A 24,407-nucleotide genomic window follows, 5' to 3' on the forward strand; every position below is an offset into this window, starting at 1 on the left:
AAAAGGGGGAGGTCAGATGGATAAGTGTATTGTTTAATTGCAAAGAGAATTCCTAGCTTGAAAGGTTGGTTGCTGTTTTTTTTGTCTTGGTTGTTAAAATTGCATGGTCTCCTGGTCTTTTCTCCCATTTTATCCCCCAAGGTCCTTTTTCAGTTATTTAGTTTTTTCTCTTTTTCATTTTCTTGCTTGTTTCTCCCCTTTTATTGCCCCTTTTTCTCTTCTTTCTTTCTCTCTTTTTCTTCTTATTTTATTTTATTATAATAACAATAGCTACTGCAGGAAACACTTCACACTTGATGTATTTCCTCAACCTCCATTTCCTCTTTTCTGTGTGGATTGATTTTGGCCACCTATCCCCTTTCCCCCACATCTTTCTATCCTCCATCATCTACTGTTTCTCTTACATTCCACCTCCCTTTCTTTGGCACACAAATTGTCTGACATTTTATTTCTAATACCTTTGTTCTGTTTTCTGTCTTTTATCCACTCCGAATATTATTGTCTTTTTTTTTCTATCCATCTCTCATGAAAACACTGGCCTTTTAATTCATACTATATTACTCCCCATATTCAGTTGACTATCTCATTATACGTGCTCTACTTACTGCTATAACCCTACACAACTTACATGAGTCTAATATCCATTCTCCTAGATCTCACACTTTTGCTCTGTTAACATTTATTAACAATACTCATTTATACATTTTCTTTTCTTACTCATTTTGCTTTCCCTGGCCTTAATATTTTCCTTCAAAGTGAAAATAGCCAGCAACAAGAAAATAGAGTAAGAAGAACAAAGTGACAAGAAGAAGACATAACACTTACACATGAACAACTAATTAATCCCCAAGACTAGAAAAAGAAGCTAAGGAACTGATTAAACCCGTCAAGATAAAATGATTACCAGAGAGCAACAAAAAACAACAAAACAAACTAATAATTAGGAAAACATGGCCGAATCCAATGAACAAACTAAAAACCAGAAAGGGGAGCAGAACATCAGATAAGCAATTAAAGATCTCAAAACATATATTAGAGACAAACTTAATGAAGTAAAGGAAGAGATTTACAATATGAAGAAAACATTGGGGAGGAAATTGCAGATATATGCAGAAAGATAACACATATGATGGGGATGAACAAAATCAAGAAATCAAAAATACACTCTCAGCAAATAGCAGCAGATTAGAAGAGGCAGAGCAGAGAATTAGCGATGTGGAAGACAGTACATCTGAAATCAAACAGATAGTAGAATGATCTATAAAAAGATTTTAAAAATCCAGCTAGGACCTAGGGACCTGAATGATAATGCAAAACACACAAACTTACGTATTATAGGCATCTCAGAAGGAGAAGAGAAGGGAAAGGGGACAGAAGGCATGTTGCAGGAAATAATGGCTGAAAACTTCCCAAATCTACTGAGAGACATGGATGTACATGTCCAGGAAGCACTATGCACCCCAAACAAAATAAATCCCAACAGGCACACCCCAAGACACATACTTGTCAAATTATCCAATGCTCGAGACAGAGAGAAAATTCTAAAAGCAGCAAGAGAAAAGAAAACCATCACATACAAGGGAGGCTCAATAAGATTAAGTGCTGATTTCTCATCTGAAACCATGGAGGCCAGAAGGCAGTGGTATGATATAGTCAAGGTACTAAAAGAAAAAATTTCCAACCAAGAATACTCTACCCAGCTAAACTAGCATTCAAAAATGATGGAGAGTTCAAAATATTCACAGACAAACAAAAATTTAAAGAGTATGCCAACAAGAACCCTGTCCTTCAAGAAATACTAAAGGGAGTTCTGCAGTAAGAAAGAAGAAAACAGGAGAGGCAGAGATGGAGGAGAGTGTAAGAGCAACAAAAAGGACAAAAAGAGAAAAATAAAACAAAGTATGGCAAACACAAGTCCAAAAAAAATATGGCTAATATCAATAATTCCTTGAAAGTAATAACACCGAATGCAGGGGATTAAACTCAACTGTCAAAAGATGCAGACTGGAAAATGGGATAAGGAAATAAGACCCACCTATATGCTGTATACATGAAACACCTTAGACACAGGGATTCATGAAGGTTGAAACTGAATGGCCAGAAAGCAATCTTACAAGCAAAAAATAATAAAAAAATGGCAGGAGTATCTATATTAATATCAGACAAAATAGACTTTAAATGTGAAACAATTGTGAGAGACAAAGATGGATGCTACATATTAGTGAAAGGGCTAATCTTTCCAGAAGAATAAACAATCATAAATATTTATGCTACTAACAAGGGCACATCCAAATACTTGAGGCAAACACTGGAAAAACTAAGTGAAAGAATAGATGCCGCTACAATTATAGTGGGAGACTTTAATATACCACTATCAACTTTGTACAGAACACCTCAAAGGAGAATCAATAAAGAAACAAAAACTTTGAACGGTATATTAGAGGAGCTGGATCTAATAGACATATACAGATCATTACACCCAAATACAGCAGGATATACATTTTTCTCAAGTGCACATGGATCATTCTCCAAGATAGACCATATGACAGGCCACAAAGAAAGGCTCAATGAATTCAGAAAGATCAAAATCATGCAAAATAATATCTCTGACCACAGCAGAATGAGGCTGGAAATCAGCAAAGGCTAGAGGCCCAGATTTCACACCATGATATGGAAATTAAACAGCATACTCTTAGAAAAACAGTGGGTCAAAGACGAAATTTCAAAAGAAATAAATAATGACATTGAAACTAATGAAAATGATAACACAACATACCAAAACTTATAGGATGCAGCAAAAGCAGTACTGAGAGGGAAATTTATAGCCATAAATTCATACATCAAAAGAGAAGAAAGAGCAAAATTTGAAGAGCTAACTGCACATTTGGAGGAATTAGTAAAAAACAACAACAAAGTAACCCCACAGGAAGAAGAAAGAAAGAACAAAGATAAGAGAAGAACTTAATGAAATAGAAAATTAGAAAGCACTTGAAAAGATAAACAAAACCAAGAGCTGATTCTTTGAGAAGATCAATAAAATTGACAAACCTTTAGTGAGACTAACAAAGAAAAAGAGAGAGAAGCTGCAAATACACAAAATAAGAAATGAGAAAGGAGATATCACCACTGACCCCACAGAAGTAAAGACTATAATAAGAGGATAATTTGAAAAACTATATTCCAATAAAAATGACAATTCAGAGGAAATGGACAAATTCTTAGAAACACATAAGCAGCGTATATTGATGAAAGAAGAAATTGATCTCATCAAACCAATCACAACTAAAGAGATGGAATCAGTCATTAAAAACCTCCCAACTAAGAAGAGCCCAGGGCCAGACAACTTCACAGGGGAATTCTACAAAACATTCTGGAAAGAACTAACACCAAATCTTGCTGAAACTCTTCCAAAAAATCAAAACAGAAGGAACATTACCTAACTCATCCTATGATGCCAACATTACCCTAATGCCAAAGTCAAACAAAGGCAACACAAGAAAGGAAAATTACAGACCAATTTCTCTAATGAACCTATCACAAAAATCCTCAACAAAATACTTGCTAACCATATCCAACAACAAATTGAATGAATTATATACCATAACCAAGTAGGATTCATTCCGGGTATGCAACAATGGTTCAACATAAGAAAATAAATCAATATAATATGCCATATAAACAGATTGAAAGAAAAAAATCACATGATCTATCTACAGATGCAGAAAAAAACTTGACAAAATACAGCACCCTTTCTTGATAAAAACACTACAAAAGTTGGAATACAAGGAAATTTTCTGAGCATGATAAAGAGTATATATGTAAACCCCACAGCCAACATCGTTTACAATGGTGAACTCCTAAAATCGTTCCCTCTAAGATCAAGAATGAGACAAGGATGCGCACTATCACCTCTTCTATTTAACATTGTCTTAGAAGTACTTGATCGAGCACTGAGGCAAGAACCAGATGTAAAAGGCATTCAAATTGGAAAGGAAGAAGTCAAAATTTCATTATTTGCAGATAATATGATCCTATATATAGAAAACCCTGAGAGGTCTACAACAAAGATTCTAGAACTCACAAGTGAGTTTAGTAAAGTAACAGGCTATAAGATGAATGCGAAAAAATCAGTAGCATTTCTGTACACCAAATAATGAGCAAGCTCATGAGGAAATCAAGAAACAAATACTATTTATGGTAGTAAAAAAAAATCAAACACCTAGGAATAAATTTAACTTAAGATGTAAAAAACTTATATACAGAGAACTACACAAGACTGTTCAAGGAAATCAGAGAAGACCTAAATAAATGGAAGAGTATTCCCTGTTCATGGATAAGAAGACTAAATATTATTAAGTTGTCTATCCTACCAAAAATGACCTACACATTCAATGCAATCCCAATAAAAATGAACTCAGCATTCTTTAGTGAACTAGAAAAACTTGCTATGAAATTTATTTGGAGAGGAAAGAGGCCCCCAATAACCAAAGACATATTGAAAAAGAAAAACGAAATTGGAGGAATCACACTACCTGACTTCAATACATACTACAAAGCTACAGAAGTGAAAACAGTGTGTTATTGGCACAAGGAGAGACACAGAGACCAGTGGACCTGAATTGAGAGTTTTGATATAGATCCTCATATATATACTCATTTAGTATTCAATAAAGCCACTAAACCCTCTCAACTGGGAGAGAATGGCCTATTCAACAAATGGTGCATGGAGAACTAGATATCCATATGTAAAAGAATGAAAGAGGATTACCATCTCACACCTTGTACAAAAATCAACTCAAGGTGGATCAAAGACCTAAATATAAGATCCAAGACCATAAAGACTTTGGAAAGCAGTGTAGGGAAGCATATAAAAGACCCTGTAATAGGAAATGGCTTCATAAACTTCACACCAAAAGCATGAGCAGCAAAAGAACAAATAAATAAATGGGACTTCCTGAAAATTAAAGACTTCTGGAACTCAAAGGAGTTTCTCAAGAAAGTGAAAAGAGAGACTACACACTGGGAGAAAGTATTTGGTAACCATATATCTGATAGGAGACTTATAACCTGCATACATAAAGAACTCCTATATCTTGAAAATAAAAAGACAAACCCATTTAAAAAATAGGAAAAAGATTTAAACAGACACTTCTCCAAAGAAGAAATGCAAATGGCTAAAAAGCACATGAAAAAAATGCTCCAAATCTCTAGCTATCAGGGAAATGCAAATCAAAACTACAATGAGATACCATCTTACTCCCATAAGATTGGCAGCTATGAAAAAAACAGAAGACAACAAATACTGGAGAGGATTGTGGAGGAATGGGAACACTCATCCACTTCTGGTGGGAATTCAGAAGGATCCAGCCATTCTGCAGGGCAGTTTGGCAGTTTCTCAAAAAACTTGCCATAGAGTTGCCATACGACCCAGCAATTCCACTGCTGGGTATATACCCAGTAGAACTGAAAACAAGGACACAAACCGATATATGCACACGAATATTCATAGCAGCATTGTTCACTATTGCCAAAAGTTGGAATCAACCTAAATGTCCATCAACAGATAAATGGATAAATAAAATGTGGTATATACTTACAATGGAATACTACTCAGCTTTAAGAACGAATACACTACAAACACATGACATGAATCGTGAAACATGCATGAATCGTGAAAACCTTATGTTGAGTGAAGACAACCCAGGCATTGAAGGATAAATACTACATGACTTCAATGATATGAAATAAGTAAACCAAGCTGCCTCAGAGAGCTACAGAGTGGATGATAGGTGGGTAGAGGAAGGATGTAAACTGACACCTATGTGAAATCTATGATAAGCTGGAAGTAAGTTTTTGTACAAGGAAGGAATAAAATGTGGGCATAGGGTTACCTTTGGGTGGGGCTTTGCAGACTTGAGGGGGGCTAGGAATGGGAAGATGGGTAATATTGCCCAAGAAATTGGGGGGAGTATGGGGCAACATGCAAACATAGGAAATTGTCAAGTATTTGGTTAAGAGTATAATGCTGAGAAAACCTTTTAAAAAATATAATAAGGAAAGTTACCAGTTTAAGATGCTTAAAGGGGATAATCTGACACAGGACAGGCTCCTAGGGAACATGTGAATGTTCATTTTGCCATAGTGGGTTATATCACTGGATAGAGACCCCTATAAGGGGGGTGAAGATATACCCACATCCTGGGGAGGGCTGATGTTCTCAAATAGAGGGAATTGTATTTCTCGAAAGAAATGGTGGCTCCCAGTGCATGAGGGCAGTTGAGCATGTCAAGCCCTCAACATTGTTGCAAGTATCTCTGAACATGGCCTTTCAAGCAATGAAGATTGACTGTCACTGTGGGCCCTAAGGGGAGGGGGAATGAGGTATTGAATAGATGATACCAATGTAACAGTGTAGGCAATAGAAGTGTTCCACAAGATTATGCAAGGATGGATATAAGACATGTTAAATTACACCAAAAATATATAGGGACTAATAGGCTAAAATGTAAATCATAATGTAAAACATAAGATAACTAAAAATTTAGAAAATCGTATGGTCTAAAATATAAACCACAATGTAAACCCAAATGTTAACTTGTTTGAAAGTTACTGTCACAATATTAACACATCAGTTTCAATAAATATAGTATGAGTAGGTAAAATGTTTATTGCTGTGGAAGGGAAGAGGGTTTTATGTTGGATATATGGCAGTACTATTCATTGTATATATGAATTACTGTGATCTAAAACTTCTGTGAAGATAAGTTTAATTAGAAAAAAAGAATAAGATAGGAAGTAGACTCTGAGGAAAAGACAGAAGTAGATGCCTTGCAATTTGCATACAGGGCAACACTTGTTGCAGTGATGGAAGGCAAAACATCAAAACAAAGCTTTTGCATTTTTTAATTTTTTGATGCCCCAATTTATTTTCACCTTAATTTTTCTAAATTAATATGTATTCTATATCTAACCTTTAAACTCATCACTATATTCCATTTTACTATTAATGGAACCTGGTATTATATTGGGCTTCACATTTGAAGAAGTTTTGGATCACAGAAGGGGTCAACAATGGCAGGGGAGGAATACTGGTGTGGGATGTTATTGACAGGGGACACACGGTTGGAAGGGAATTCTCCAGTGCATATATCCAGGGTACATAAATATGTTTGAATATTTTCATAGTGGTTAAATTAAAAACAACTGAGGGAGGGCTGAGTTCATAGCCAGGGGAGCTCTATCACAGTCCCAAAAGGAACAGCAACAATCCCCCAAGTGCAATGGCAAAGACCAAAAAAGAAGGAAGGTCCAACAATGAGCCCTTGATACATATGACTATGCTTGTGAGCCTGTGCACCTGAAATAAGAACAAGGCCTAGAGCGGCAGGATGCCAAAGAGTTACCTCCTGAGAGCCTCCGTGTTGCTCAAATGTGGCCAGTCTTGAAGCCAAACTCAGCATGTAAATGTGTTGCCTTCCCCCCAGCTTGGGACATGACTCTCGGGGATGAGCCTCCCTGGCGCCAATGGTTTACTACCAAGTACCAGCTGATGATGTAACTAGAAAATGACCTTGAATAAAAGGGTCAACTCGAACCAGCAGAATATCTCAATCTATATAGAATACCAGGAGTTAAATATGCTTTTTGTCCTGAATAAAAGGGGGAAATGAAAAGGATAAATGAGTTTATATGGCTATGAGTCCAAAAAGAGCCAGGAGGTTATCAGAGGAGTTACCCTTATGCACACCTGAGCAGAGTCCCACAGACAGATAAAGTAGATATAACCAGGTATTGGTTCTTCTGAGGGCTACAGAGACCCACAGGTTCTGCAGTCATGGCAGATGGAGTTCAGTGCCATGTCAGTTGGCCCTACTTTGGAGTTTGTGTTTCTGTGTGATGGAGCTGGACTCAGATGTGATCTTTGTTCACAAGCCTCTCCTGTTTCTTTTACCGGAACTGTAGCTGGTGCTGGGGTTTAATTTATACCCAGGGGACCTGAATCTCTGGACTGACCACGTGATAGCCAGTCCCTGAGCCTCAAGAGACTTGCAACTCCTACACTCTGGTTTATTGGACTTACCCCACTCAGCTAACATGGAGGTGAAGAAGGTCAACCACCACACCAGGGAGCCAAGAGTGCCTACAACTGGAAAGCAGAATTGCATGCAGCATCCATGTGGAATCTAACCCCCTCTTGATATAGATGTGGAGTGGACACAACCATTCTAAGGACCACAGGATGTAGGAATAGAGTATGGATTAAAGTGGACTTACTGATGTTCTCTTCATGAACTATTGTGATTAGTAATCAAAGAAAATGTGGCATTGGTGTGGAGAAAGTGGCCATGGTGGCTGCTGAGGGTAGGGAGTGGGAGGAAGAGATGTGATGTGAGGGCATTTTTGGGACTTGGAGTTGTCCTGGGTGGTGGTGCAGGGACAGTTCCTGGACATTGTATGTCCTCCCTTGGCCCACTGGGTGGAATGTGGGAGAGTGTGGGCTATGATGTGGACCACTGACCATGAGGTTTTGTGGTGCTCCGAGATGTATTCACCAAATGCAATGAATGCCTCATGATGATGAAGGAGATTGTAGTTATGGGGGGAGGAATGGGGAGGGGGTGGGGGTATATGGGGACCTCATATTTTTAAATGTAATATTAAAAAAATATAGACAAAAATATGAAAAAATGCACTCTTGGGCTAGGTGTTCTAAAGTTTAACATGGAACATGTAGCGAGATAGGCATGTTAGCTCTTGGATGAAATTCCTAAGCTACACCTGGTACCTGGGAGGCTCATTAAAGATTGGAGAATTCCAAGTTTCATTCTTCTTCAATTATGCCCCTGGGTTTAAGAGGTATTAATGGAGTAGCTTTTGGAAGTCGAACAAGGGAATTCTGAAATACAGAAAAAATCAGGCCAAGGAGGAAGACATGAGAATACTAAACTCTGAAGCTTGTAAAAGAAGTCTGTTGAATTTTAATCATCTTCACCAGAATGTTTGTAATTGTTGATCTTATATGGAATATAACAGTCCTCATGAAAAATGTGTTAGGCCTCGGGTCCAAGGATATCATCATTAAAAGTACATAAGTGCCTAGGACAATAAAATTCTCTCTACAGTGAGGAAAAAATTGTCTGTGGAGATGCACAAGTCCAAATTTCTCAGGCAGGTCACAAAGCAGTTGCGCTGATGAAGGTCCTTGATTAATTCCCAAGAGATGTTGGCTATCTGAAGTAGTCATAGAGATTCTCCCTTAATATTGAATTCCCTCCACATTTTAAGACATACAACTGATTTGATAAGATGTCACTTATTCCTGAACCACAATTTTCTCTATTGTAAATTTAATCAACCATCTATGCAATCATCTCACTGATGATTAAAGTCCATGAAATGCCTTTGTGTTGCAATCAGCCCAGTACATATCTAATCATAGAACTGGTCAACATTACCTGGTTGAGTTGACATATTAGCCTAACCATCAGTTGAACCCTTGCCAACTTACTAACCATACATATTACTTTAAACCATACTTATCATCTAAATAAAAACAATAACAGACATGCATATATATTTCCACCTAACAATATTCAACTGTCCTGCATACAACCAGAACCACTATTTGCTCCAGAATAGGGTGCAAACCCTTGGGTCATATTCATTCTTAAGCTTGACAACCTTAAATATTGTAACATGAGACTAGTACAACTTATATCATAAGATAAGGGGGAAATTAGGGAAGAAAACAAATACACTCAATTTTATCTAAATATAAAATCATACTCAGGAAGACATATTCATAATCGCTACAGTCCTCATTTCTGTTACTGTCCATGTGGCCCAAGTTTGTATTTATCAGTTCCTTCTTCCACTACCCTGTCCATGTTCCCTTTACCCTTAGCAAGCAGCTCCGCTGGCTGTGTTTTTTTGCCTGATGAGATTATGGCATTCATTCCTAAAAATTCTGGGCCATTGTTAGTCTTGCTTGGATTGAGTTGCAATTTTCCAGTGACTTTATTCACAGGGCATGGCACTATCAAAAGATGCCCTAGATGATATTCTGGATTCCAGGCAAACTCTTCTTTACCTCAGTTATGAAGGTATAATCTTAGTTCTCCTTGAGAAGATAAATCACCCAGTAAGAACAGTAATTCTCTTCTCTACCTGTTGATTCAGAGGCATGAGAGCCCAAAGTGGTCAGTTGACAGTCTTAACTTCCAGGTCAATGGAATTATTATGGGGTTCCCAGGTATAAGCACTCCTCCTTTTGGAACTAGAATAGCAGAGCTTAAAGTTGCAAGGACAGGAAGAAAAAAATTCAGAGTGGATCACTTGAGTTAATAAGCACTGGTGCTACTCCCATTTCCAAGGCTTTACTCCTGGACTCATGATTCCTGACTATGGGAGAAAAAGTACCATAAAGTGAATATTGATTTAGAGCATACACAGCCTCCGGGAGAACATTTCCCTAGCCCTGCAAGTTATTGCCACCTACCTGTCAAAATAACTGAGTCTTCATAATGCCATTCCACCATTTTATCAATCTAGCTCCTTCAGGATGATGGGAAACATGGTTAGATTAGTGAGTTTCATGAGCATGTGCCCATTCCCACATATCATTTGCTGTGAAGTGGTTTCTTGATCAGAAGCAGACGCATGTAAAGCCAAGGTGGAAGGTAAGATATGTGTTAAGTCCACTGATGGTAGTTTTGGAAGCTACATTGTGTGTAGGGAAGGCAAACTTATATCCAAACTATGTGTCTGCTCCAGTCAAAACAATTCACTGCTCCTTCCTTAATGGAATTGGTCCAATGTAATCAACCTGCCACAAGGTAGCAGATTGATTACATCAAAGAATGATGCCATATCAGAGACTGAATGTGGTACTATTTGGCAGTTTGGGCAATCAGCAGTGGCTATGGTCAAGTCAGACTTGGTAAGGGGAAGTTCATGCTGCTACACCCATGCATAATCTCCATCCCTACCTCCATGGTCATTTTGTTCATGAGCCCATTGGGCAATGACAAGAGTGTCTTGGGAAGGAAGTTGAGTACAAGTCACAGAGCACATCATATGACCCACCTGATATAATATCCTCTTCTGATGAAGTGAAACTAAGTGTTTGTCTACAAAGAGTAAAACTAAATATTTTCCCTCTTTTTTGGTCATAGGAAGGGTTAGATGAAACTGCTTATCCTTCAGAATATATTGTCTAGAATATATTGTCTGCAAAATCTGAAGAGACAAACTAAGTGTTGGGGCCCTTTTTTGGTCATACAAGGAGCTCAACATGCCTCAGACCATTGGACGCTTAGAAATTTCACTGAGGTTGAAGACCCCTGCATTTTGTTGGATTTATCTCCCATCCTCTCTCACACAAAAGCCTTACCAGTAAGTCTAAAGTCATTTCTACTTCTTGTTCACTAGGTTCAGTCAACATGGTATTATCAATATAATGGACCAGTGTGATATCTTGTGAGAGTGAGAGATGATTAAGTTCCCTGCAGATAATACTATGACATAGGATTGGTGAGATGATATACTCCTAAGACATGACAGTGAAGGAATATTGCTGCATTTGCCAAATAAAACAAACTGTTTATGGAGATCTTTACTAATGACTATTGAGAAAACAGCCTATGCAAGATCAATAGCTGCATATCAGGTTCCAGTGGATGTGCTAATTTGTTCAAGCAATGGTACAACATCTGGGACAGCAGCTATAATTGGAGTCACCACCTGGTTAAATTTATGTTAATCTATGCTGGGAAGGAGATTAACAGTATAAAATTTTGGCAGTGTAACAGGGTCCTTCCCCAAGAGGATCTGAATTTCTTCTCATTCAAAGGGCTCTGGGTCTCTAAACTGTCTCAAATCCAGGAATTAAGAAGCCATTATTCTCTGTGTCTGTATTTTAAGTTATGGTTTTGTTCACTCAACCTAGAACACTTCATCTTATACAGATCAAGTAGGAATTTAATAGACTGCCTATGTAATTCACTTCTAGGTACCCCATGATTTATTAGCCAACACCAAAGCTATACATGACTAGACATTTTGGGTGGATACTTCGAGTTTGCCTTTCATTGCAGTAGCCACACACACCCTGTTTTTGGTGATTAACTTCCGATATGTGGCTTTTACCAGTGTGACACTGATCAACCCTGTAATGTTTAAGGATTCTAGTTCCATGACAGCAGTTCCCACAGTAATATCTGGACTGAAATGAAGAGCAACCACCGAACTCTTCAGGGAAGATGAATTAGTCTTACACATTTATTCCCCACAGAACTGTTAAAGGTTTACCTCTGGACAAGTCTAAGGTGGGTTGGAAGGTCTTAAATGGTAAAACCATTCTAGCATTCCAATCTTTCTAAACCTTTGAATTTCGTCTTCTTTTGTATGCCAGGATAAATCAGACATCTCAAACTCTGACACTCTAGGCCACCCTTTATTCTGTGTTTCAGTTAGCCACCAGAGACAGTTAGTGCTCTTTCTTTTCTTTTTTAAGATTTATATATTTACTTTAATTTTCATTTATCTCCCTTCCCCAGATTGTTCCATCATCTCTTGGCTCATTATTTGTTTGCCTTCTCCAGGAGGCACAGTGAACTGAACCTAGGACCTCTCATATGAGAAGCAAGTGCCCAAAGGCCTGAGCTACATCCTCTCCCCACCAGCTGCAACATCTGCTGGCTTATGGCATCTACTTACAGTGGGGGGATTTTTTTAGGGACTTGTTATGATTTTAGTCTATTTAATAGGTCTTAAGAAGTGATATGACAGTAGGAGACATATTACAAGCTACTGATCTCAGGGCATCACTTTGCATTTTCTTCTGGTGAGGCAGGATTAATCTATTCAGGCAAGGGTTGACAGGCAGACTCCTCAGGGCAAGTTGTGGTTGGGCAGTGCATGCTGGAATTTGGCTGGTATTTGTTCAAGGCTGGGACAAGGTCCAGATTCCTGGTGCAGACAGACAGCTGGGTGATACAAGCTCCACATTGTGTGGTCTACACAGAGCAGGCCAACAGAGGTGTATATAGCGAAGTGTAAGCAAAATGTACAATTTCAATGTCCACACAAATATCATCATAAACCCATTTGTGTCCATCCCAATCCTCAGGGTTCCATTCCTGTCCAATGAATGCCTTCATTTTTACAGTAAACACCCTGTGAAGTTGAGATTTTAGTTTCCTTTGTAACTCTGCTACTCATACAACGGGATTCTGTGCCTGGTTTAACAGAGATGTCATGTCTGCGGCTGCATAAAAAAAAGATTTTCTTTCAGAATACACATACATTTTCACATCTTTCATGCAGTGTCTAAGTTGCAAATTTGAAGCCTTTAGCTCATCCCTTTGATTCATAACTGTATCCAAAGTATTTAGGAACAGCCAGCCAACATCATTATAACTTTTGATATCTTCAAACTCTGTTAGGGTACTGAAAACACACTCATCCAGATCCTTGCCCCTTATAAGCATGGAAGTAATGGAATCCTTGGTGATATTTTGTATATCTCCATTGCCAATCGAAATCATGGACTGTCAGTGACACCTTGATAATTGGAAAGGGAGCCATTAATACCCTTCTGTCTCATTAAGAGTAGAAAGCCGGTGGAGGATTTGGCACAGTGCTTAGGGCATCCATCTACCACATGGGAGGTCCGCGATTCAAACCCTGGGCCTCCTTGACCCATGTGGAGCTGGCCCATGCACAGTGCTGATGTGCACAAGGAGTGCCATGCTACGCAGGGGTGTCCCTGTGTAGGGGATCCCCATACGCAAGGAGTGCGCCCCATAAGGAGAGCCGCCCAGTGCAAAAGAAAGTGCAGCCTGCCTAAGAATGACACTGCCCAAAATGACACAACAAGATGATGCAGCAAAAAGAAACACGGATTCCCAAGCTGCTGACAACAACAGAAGCGGACAAAGAAGATGCAGCAAATAGACACAGAGAACAGACAACCGGGGTGGGAGGGGAAGGGGAGAGAAATAAATAAATAAATAAATCTTTAAAAAAAAAAAAAGTAGAAAGCCAATTGCAAAAATCCTAGAACAACTTCAAAAATCCCATTTTTAAGATTATGTTTCTCACGTTCCCTTCCTACTATCAAGCTGTATTTGAGGCAGGTTAGTATAGGGAAATGAGAAAAAAATGAGCCACAACATAGCTGACAGACAACATGCCTGACAGGCAACAGGCCATGAGAACCTGTCAAGACCTTGACCTTGAGATCCCAATTGGGACACTTTGCAGGGCTAAGGTTAGGTCCCAGATAACCCCAAAAAAGGCCTCACTATTGGCCCTGAACTTTGGTACAATAACTAATAATACCTAGGGCATTAGCAAGGGGAGGGATTTTTTTTTGTCTTTATTTTTTTAATATTACATTAAAAAAATATGAGGTCCCCATATACCCCCCACCCCCCTTTACCCCTCTCCTCCCATCATAGCAACAATCTCCTCCATCATCATGAGACATTCATTGCATTTGGTGAATACATCTCTGAGCACCGAGGCACATCATGGTCAATGGTCCACATCATAGCCCACACTCTCCCACGTTCCACCCAGTGGGCCATGGGAGGATATACAATGTCTGGTAGCTGTCCCTGCAGCATCACCCAGGACAACTCCAAGTCCCAAAAATGCCTCCACATCTCATCTCTTCCCCCCATTCCAGGGGAGGGATATTTAATAGCTTAAAAGGTAACCACATAAGTCAAATCTCACATCAGACCTGTATAATGTTTGCATTGTGACTGAGCAGTAATAAAATAACTAGTAACTGGCTCCAATTGTATACCCTTATCTTGTTTCAAAATGCTAAATTTGGATACTCCTGTAGTAGCCATCAATGTTAATTAATAAGGCAAAATGAGTCAGTCCAGGACTGACAAAACCATTTCTAAACTGAGATAGCTCTTCTGACACAAGCAATACCCTCAACCTTAATCTTCAAGTGAAAATAGCATCTATTAAGTCTGCATGTACTAAAAAATTAGAGTATCTCTAACCCAGTTCTTTCAAACCACCTAAACAGCATGCTGAAAATGTCACTGTCTAGTCATGCACATATGAGTCAGCATGATGTCCAGATGCAATGTTCCCCATTTCCACACTCTTATCTTCCCTTACACTGTCACAGTCTCATCTCCCTTTCTTCAATCTCATGAAAACCAAAGAATGCCAACTCAGGGACACAGATTTGACACATTCCCTTCTGTCTTTGTGAGGCTACACTTTTGAAAATAAACTCTTCTCTCAAAGTCTCAATTTCACTTTTCTCTGGTGTGCATCAGTCAAGGATTCAACTTTGAGTGACAACAAATTTATATATGGTCGATAAAATAATATTTTAGCAACTAATCAAATTTGGTTTAGGGCACATGTAGATTCATTATTCCATTTAAATTTTTCCATAAATTTGTAACTTTCCAAAATAAAATATTCAATAAAATCAGGCATAAACATAAAATAATGACAGTGAAAAATATACTAGCATTCTACTGTCAATTCTGAATTCCTACATGACCTCCCTATTAGTGTGAAAGGAGCAGAAATTATTAACCACACACTGTGGCTCTTTGGGAAATATTATCTCTTAAAAATAACCAAGCATAGTATTTTTCTAGGTCATAAGAGTTTGTTTAGCTTTGATAACATACTGTTTTATAAGTATTGGAGGCTAAGGGGTTTTGATGTAACATTTATGTATTCTATATCTTCTTTAAAAATAAAATAATATATTTAAACATGTAATGCTGGATTTCTGGATGGATTGCAGAAATCAGTGCCATTGTAAAGGAACTTAAGGATGCAGTTTTCATGCTAACCAGCACATCTCCATTCAACTCTCCTATTTTGCATGTGCAGGAAACAGATGGATCTTGGAGAATGAGAGGAGATTATCATAAACTTTTTCCAGGTGATGAATCAAATTGCAGTTCTTCTACCAGAGATGGTATCACTGCTTAAGGGAATCAACACATCCTCTCATACAATGTTATGCAGTTATTGATCTGGAAAATATTTTTCTCAATTGCTGATAGTAAGGACGACAAGAAACAGTTTTCTTTCAGTTGACAAAGCCAGCAATATACCTACATTGTCCTACCTCAGGAATACATGAACTCTGCAGTCCTATGTCATAATATTATCCACACAGTACTTGATCATCTCTCCCTCCCATACGATATCACACTTTTACACTTCATTGATGAGAGCATGTGGATTTAATCTAGTGAGCAATAACTAGCAACTACCCTAGACTCATTGACAAGGCATTTATTTGTGTGTCAGAAAATGGGTGATTAATCCAACAAAATTACAGGGGACTTCCATCTTAGTGAAATTTTAGGTGTAGAGTGGTTAAGGGTCATATCAAGATGTCCATTCTCATGTGAAAGATAAGCTGTTGCATCTAGTCCCCCCTATGACTAAAAAAGTGGTATAATATTTAGTTGATCTCTCTGGATTTTGGAGACAACATATTATCTTTCTGGTTGTGTTACTCTAGCCCATTTACTCAGTAACCAGAAAAGCTGCTACTTTTGAGTGGGTACTAGAACAAAAGGATGCTCTACAATAAGTCCAGGCTACAGTAAAAGATGCATTGCCATTTGGTCTATGTGAGCCAACAGATATGACGGTGCTCTACGTGTCAGTGGCAAATAGGGATACTTTCTGCTGCCTTTAGCAGGCCCCTATGGAGAATCACAATGCAGACCCTGAGGATTTTGGAGCAAATATCTTGCATCCTCTTCAGATAATTACTCTCCTTTAGAATAAACAGATTATAGTTTGATACTGGGTCTTAATAGAGATTGAAAGCTTAACTGTAGGCCACCAACTTACCAAGTGACTTGACTTGCTTATCATGAGGTGGGTATTGTCTGAGCTACCAAACAATAAATTTGGCATGTACATTAGGACTCCATCACAAAATGGAAGTGATGTATATCATATAGGGTTTTGTGTGTCTTGAAAGTAAAATTAAATTACATGGGAAAATGGCCCAAATATCCATGGCCATTATTCCTGCTACATTACCTTCTCTTTCCAAGTTGAGAGCAATAACCTATTTGGAGTTTCTTAGAATTAAATGACTGAGGAAGAGAAAATTCTGGCCTGGTTTACAGATTGTTCTGTATGGAATGTGGGTACCATCTGAAAGTGGACAGCTGAAACCCTGTAGGCCCTTTCAGGGACAACTCTGAAGGCCAGTGTTGAGAAGAAATCCTCCCAGGGGACAGAATTTGAAGCAGTCCACCTAGTTGTTCATTTTTCTTAGAAGGAAATATGGCCAGAAATGCCTTTGTACACTGATTCATGGGCAGTTGCTAATGGATTAGCTGTATGATGAGGGACTTGGAAGGAACTTGTTTAGAAAACTGGTGACAAAGCATTATGGGGAAGATGTACATGGATAGACCTTTTGGAGTGGTCAAAAACAATGATGTTTATGTTCACATGAATCTTCACCAAGGGTGACTTCAGCAGAGGAAGATTTTAATAATGTGGTGGATAAAATGATGTGCTCTGTGGATAGCATTCAGCCTATTTACCCAGCCACTCCTCTCATTGCCCAATGGCTAATTAGCAAAGTAAAAATGGTAGTAGGTAGGGAGGTTTTGCATGGTCTCAGCAAAATGAACATCACCTCACCAAGGCTGACCTGGCCACAGCCACTGATGAATGCCAAATCTGCCAGCAGAAAAGACTCACGCTTGGCACACAATAGAGTATCATATTCCCAGGTGATCACCCTGCTGCTCTCTAGCATGTTGATTGGATTGGACCACTTCCATCATGGAAAGGGCAGAGAGTTGTTCTAAGTGAAATAGACACATATACATGGGTTTGCCTTCCCTGCATGCAATGCTTCTGTCAATATTACCACTTACAGACTTACCAGATGTCTTATTTACCATCATGGTATTTTTACCATGATGCTTTTAATTAAGGAACCCACTTCACAACAAATAATGTGTAAGAATGAGCACATGCTCATGAAATTTATTGGTGTTACCATGTCCCCCATCATTCTGAAGCAGCTGAATTGATAGAATGGTGGAATAGACATTTATTAGGTAATACTTGTTTTAGGATTCAATCTGGGACCTCAGATGTGGGAGGATGACACTAAACCACTGAGCTAAATTGGCTACTTGGAATAGAATTTTGAAGACTGAAATATGGCACCAACTAGGTGGCCATATCTTGGTGGCTGGGCAATATCTATGCTCTCCAGGAGGCTGTATAACCTCTAAAACAGTGTTGACTTTATGGTGCTGTTTCTCTTATAGCCAGATTTTCCAATACAGGAATCAAGGGGTAGAAATGGGAGTGACACTACTCACTATTGACTCTACTGATTCACTAGGGAATGTTTTGCTTCCTGTCCCTGCTATAGTGACATCATGCATTATTGACCCTTGTGATCCACCATGAGATTTTTGATTCCTGTCACTTAATCTCTGCTGGCGTACAGGTCTTATTCCAAAAAGAAGAGTTCTTCTCCAGGAAATACAACAATGATTCCACTGAACTGGTTTCTTTGGGCTCCTCATGTATCAAAAGGCAAAGAAGGCTGAGATATTCAATACTTCTTTCCACCTCCCCTCAGGGCCCACAGTGAAAAATCAATCTTCATTACTTGAAGGACCATGTTCAGAGATACTTGCAACAATGTTGAGGGCTTGACATACTCGACTGCTCTAACCCATTGGGAGCCACCAATTCTCTCAAGAGATAAAATTCCCTCTGAGAACATCAGTCCTCCCCAGGAGTGGAGAAAGTGGCCACAGTAGCTGCTGAGGGTAGGGAGAGGGAAGAAGAGATATGATATGGGGGCATTTTCAGGACTTGGAGTTGTCCTGGGTGGGACTGCAGGGACAGATGCTGGACATTGCATGTCCTGCCATGGCCCACTGGGTGGACTGGGGGAGAGTGTAAACTACAATGTAAACCACTATCCATGTGGTGCAACAATGATCCAAAATGTATTTACCAATTGCAATGAATGTCCCATGATAATGAAAGAGGTTGTTTATGTGAGAGGAGTGGGTTGAGGGGGGTGGGGGTTATGTGGAGCCCTCATTTTTTTAATGTAACATTTTTTTAAAAAGAGAAAAAATTTTAAAAAAAGAGTTTTAAAAGAAGGCAAAGAAGAGACTTACTGCCCTGCCTGGGGTAATTGATCCTGACTATCAAGAGGAAATAGGTGCACAACTATATAATTGATATATAGAATCTTTTGCCTGAAATACAAAAGACCCCTATGGCAACCCAGTACTTACCATACCTAGTGATTAAAGTCAATGGAGGGAAGAGGACTTGGCCCAGTGGATAGGGCATCCATCTACCACATGGGAGGCCAGTGGTTCAAACCCCGGGCCTCCTTGACCTACTGGCCCATGCACAGTGCTAATGTGCACAAGGAGTTCCATGCCATGCAGGGGTGTCCCCCACATAGGGGAACCCCACACGCAAGGAGTGCACCCCATAAGGAGAGCCACCCAGCATGAAAGAAAGTGCAGCCTGCCCAGGAATGGTGCCACACACACAAAGAGCAGACGCAGCAAGATGATGCAACAAAAAGAAACACAGGTTCCCATGCTGCTGACAACAACAGAAGTGGACAAAAAGAACACACAGCAAAGGGACACAGAGAACAGACAACTGGGGCAGGTGGGGTAAGGGAGAGTAATAAATAAAAATAAAATAAAATAAATCTTAAAAAAAAATAAAGTCAATGGAAAACTGCAGTAGCCCAATCCAGGCATGATTAACAATAGCCTAGAATCTTCAGGCCTCAGGGTCAGCTGAGGTGCTTGCTAAGTGTAAAGCTGCAAGTAATGGGTAGTGGACGATGGTATTGATAAATATGAACTACAACTACATGATCAGTTCCAAAAAAAGAGGACCGTAATGGCCATAGTTTTTCCTTGTTTTGTTATTAGTATGTTTATATATGTACATAACATGAAAATATTTGGTTTCTTAATTTTCTTTTCCCCTTATATAAGTTGTATTAGTTCCATGTTATAATATTTAAGGATGTAAATTTTAAGAGTGAATATTACCTGGGATTTGCACCATATTCTGGAGCTATGGGGTGCATATCTCATTATATCCAGGCAGTTTGTTAATTTTAGACCAAAAAAATATGGCTATCATTGTTTATATTTAGACATAAATTATGGTTTAAGATAATGTGTATGGCTGCCAAGTTGATAAGGGGTAGAAAGTGATGGTTAAGCTAATTTGTCAACTTGCTCTCATAAGGGTGCTCAGTTGTTTGTTCAAGCAAGCACTGTTAATTTTAATGGCCAGACATTTATTATTTTTCAGTTACACAATTTCTTTGAGTCCAATTTATATCTTTAATCTTTGCAATTTCCTTTGATTTCAAGAGTTTACACTTATTTGGATGTTTTTATATAATTGCTTTTTTAAATTCATTGTTACATAATTCCAACACTTATATCAACTCAGTATTAACATTTTAAAAAGTGCCTTTTCATTGCAAGTTCTACTTTCCAGGCTCTTTATGTTTTTAGTAGTTTTAAAGTGTATCTTACATATTTCAAATATTTTATAGTCTGACTCTGGGTCTTGTTTAAATCCTATGGAGAACGATGATGCTTTTCTTGTCACGAAAATGCTCACAGTTGTGTTTATGGTGCAAGGTCTGACTAGCCTTTCTGTATTGGGATCCTGATGGATGTTTCATTTTCTAAATCTTCATGGTGCTATCTGTATCTGACCCATACACAAAACTCATTATCAGGCATGATACAGCGTGGTGGTCAATCTTTATTTCAATCTGCAAGTTTCCATTTTTTGCTTAAGATAAGATCCATGCATGTTTTGCTTGAAGTGTGCCAGAGGGTTTCATAAACATTCTTAAATGTTTACTTTATTGAGTTTCTCATTCACCATAAGCTGTTTGGTACATTCTTGTTTAAATGCTGGTATTATTCCACAATTAACCTGTGAATATTAACAATTCAAAAACCTCAAATATAACTGCCACATAAAATATGCAGCTGTTTTGAGTGTGATAAATCTGAATGCACATTTTCCATATTAACTGGACCTTGGACCTTGGAATACTATTTAAATAATAAGGTTTCAACAAAATGCTTGTGGATGGTGCTTCAGCAATTATCTCATTGCTTCTGCTATTGTAATTCTCTTTTGTATGTATGAAAATCATATGGCAAGTAGATTAAAATCATCTGACAATGGTAATCAGATTCTTAAAGAATTGTACTCTTACAGAATGAATGACCTTTGCACAGGGTGGTTGACTACTAGCCTTATATCCCCACTGAGTCCTGCATACCTGGGGACATAAAGGTGTCTGGTCTATTGAGAAGATGAGCAGAATATTTCTGACTTCAATTGAGATAATTGATCAGGGCTATAATGAGGCAAGGTATATGAACAAAATTGAAAACTTCCAGGCTTACTTCATAATATTGGCATTTCTGTTAGTATGCTTAAGGATGATAAAAATAATCATGTACAGAAAGGAAAATCTGGGACACTTAAATCTCTACCATAACAGATAGGATTACAATAACAAGTAAACAACCCTATACTTCTGGGTTGATGCCAAAACAACCACAGGATTGCTTGGTAAACCTCAGAATCAATAATAGAATTGTGGACACCAATCCTTTACTTTTCCTTTCTTTGTTGTGTCAGATAAAATATAAATATTATCTGTAGACATTTATACAGTTTTTTCCTTTGACCTATTATTTTGTATGGATTGTGTTGCTGATTACTATAATTTTCAGACATTTTATAATCCTACAAGTCACAAATCCATAAAAAAGTACATAAAACACAGTGATGTGTTCATAATAAAATTATGTGGATCAAATCTATCTATGTTGTTTTGTATAGCTCTTCCTTTGAACCAGTGTTTAGGTCCTTGCCTATGCTGCATGAAGGAATTTGAGAACACACCATAGGGTAGGCAAGGGAGTAAAGAGTTCTTTAAGAAATGGGAAAAAAAAGATAGTTATATGGGTGTGTACTGTGCTACAGAGTGAGATGTGTGCCACCTCTCTAGGGATTTCTGGTTTGTCTATCTTGGGGAGTTAAAGTTTATTCTGATTGGTGTATTTATGACAAAGTGGGGAGAATTCATTGAGTGGTTTGGTTTTTAGGAGTTTCTGTCCAGTGGTAATTAGATTTTGGCTAGTGTCCTTGAGGACAATAGCTAGTGTGAGGTGTTTACAAATGTATGTGGGCAGTGATAGTAGAGCCCATTCTGTTTTTCTTTCTTTCTGCCATATGAGAATGTTTCAGGTTACATTCTAAGTATGCAACTGCTGGGTTAGAGATTCCACTTGCCTTTTAATAACTTGATTGTATGAACTTGGCTGTGCCTCAGGACTTGGTTCCAGGTAATGTTTGTGTAACTCATTGGGTTTTCTGCCTCTCCTCCTTAGGTCCTGACAAAGCCTAGCATTGTCATTAATTTTAGCCATTCTTGTGAGGATATAGTTGTTTGGCATTGTGGTTTTCATCTGCAATCCAAGATAGATTTTTTTCAGGGAGTGGCTTTTTTAAATTTATATTTTGTTGTCTTATTTTTTTTAAAGATACATAGATCACAAAAAATGTTTCAGTAAAAAGTTTAAGAGGTTCCCATACACCCACATTTCTCTCCTCCCACATCAACAACCTCTTTCATCTTTGTGTCACATTAGCTACAATTGGTGAATACATTTTGGAGCACAGCTGCACCACATGGATTATAATTTACATTGTAGTCTGCAATCTCCCCCATTAGATTCAGTGGGTTATGGCAGGATATATAATGTCCAGTATCTGTCCCTGCAATATCATTTAGGACAACTCCAAATCCCAAAAATGCTGCCACATCACATCTATTCTCAGCAACTACTGTGGCCACTTTCTCCACATCAATGATACAATTTCTTTCATTGTTAGTCACAATAGTTTTATAGTAGAACTTGTTCACCTGATAAGCACATGATAGATTATTTAAGGTCTATAATCTCAATTCTTTTGGTGCCATTGTCTCAGCTATCCACACTGCTGTTTTCCAAACTTTTGGCTTGCCTTTGATACCTGGGCTGCTACCACACATGCCTCAAAGTGGTTTTCATTAATAAATAAGAATATTTTGTCTAATGATTTTTTCTGTTTTTTAAATTATCATTTTAAAAGATACATATATCACACAAAATGTTACATTAAATATATGACGTTCCCATATACCCCTACTCCCCACTCCACCCCTCAGTCCTCCCTCATCAACAATCTTTCATCAGCACAGCACATTCATTGCATTTGGTGAATATATTTTGGAACACTGCTACACAGCATGGATTATAGTTGACATTGTAGTTTATGTTCTAATGGTTTTGATGCTAAAAGTAATCTGTTTCTAGGTATTAGCAAGGCTGATCGTTCTCCACTCAACCCATAGCAATCCGGTAGGGACTTTCCACCATCCTTGGAGCTCTTTGAGTTATTTTGCTGCCTGTGATCACATTGTAAATTCCTCTTCATTCTAACTACTGTGACACCTGGGCCCTCTTTATAAGGTCTCCAGTAATCCAGATTAAGATCCACCTTCACTCATTTGGTTCACATCTCAAATAAAATATTATATTCAAGAGATCTTATTAGCATGGCTTTATACCCACAAATAAGCAGTTTAAGATTAAGAGCATGTGTTTGCTCTCATTTATAATTCAACCTTTTTCTTGCCTTCATACTTCTATCCCTAGTAAAATTTAGGCTTAGAGTTTTCACTGAAGCATGGAATATGCTTGGCTCAGGATTGTTCTGAGTGGGATTCCTGAGGAGTTATTATTCCAGTTGAAGATTTCCAGAAACCCAGCTTGTATCAGGTTTAGTTGAGACAATTCAGAGATGATCTTAATCTTGTCTTGAAAGTCTCCAGTAGGAATTACATTAGCTTCCAGTAAGAATTACAATTACAGTTGCTCTCATTCATGACCCTCTTATGATAGGAAACAAATTTGGTCAATTTACTATTCCTATCTCAATGCTCCATGCTACTGTCTATTTTTCCTTAGATCTGCTTGCAAATAACTTAATTCTACTGACAATCTAGTCTCACTGTCTGACCCTGGAGAAAACCAACCTCAGTTGATTAACATTTCATACATTTATTGTCAATATTTTTTTAAGATTTATTTCTCTTCCCATCCCCCCCACACCTGTTGTCTGTTCTCTGTGTCTATTTGCTGCATCTTCTTCTTTGTCCACTTCTGTTGCTGTCAGCAGCATGGGAATCTGTGTTTCTTTTTGTTGTGTCATCTTGTGCCAGCTATCCATGTGGGAGGTGCCATTTTTAGGCAGGCTGCACTTTCTTTCAT

The sequence above is a fragment of the Dasypus novemcinctus genome, chromosome 28, assembly GCF_030445035.2.
Source record: "Dasypus novemcinctus isolate mDasNov1 chromosome 28, mDasNov1.1.hap2, whole genome shotgun sequence".
NCBI classification, from domain to species: Eukaryota; Metazoa; Chordata; class Mammalia; order Cingulata; family Dasypodidae; genus Dasypus; species Dasypus novemcinctus.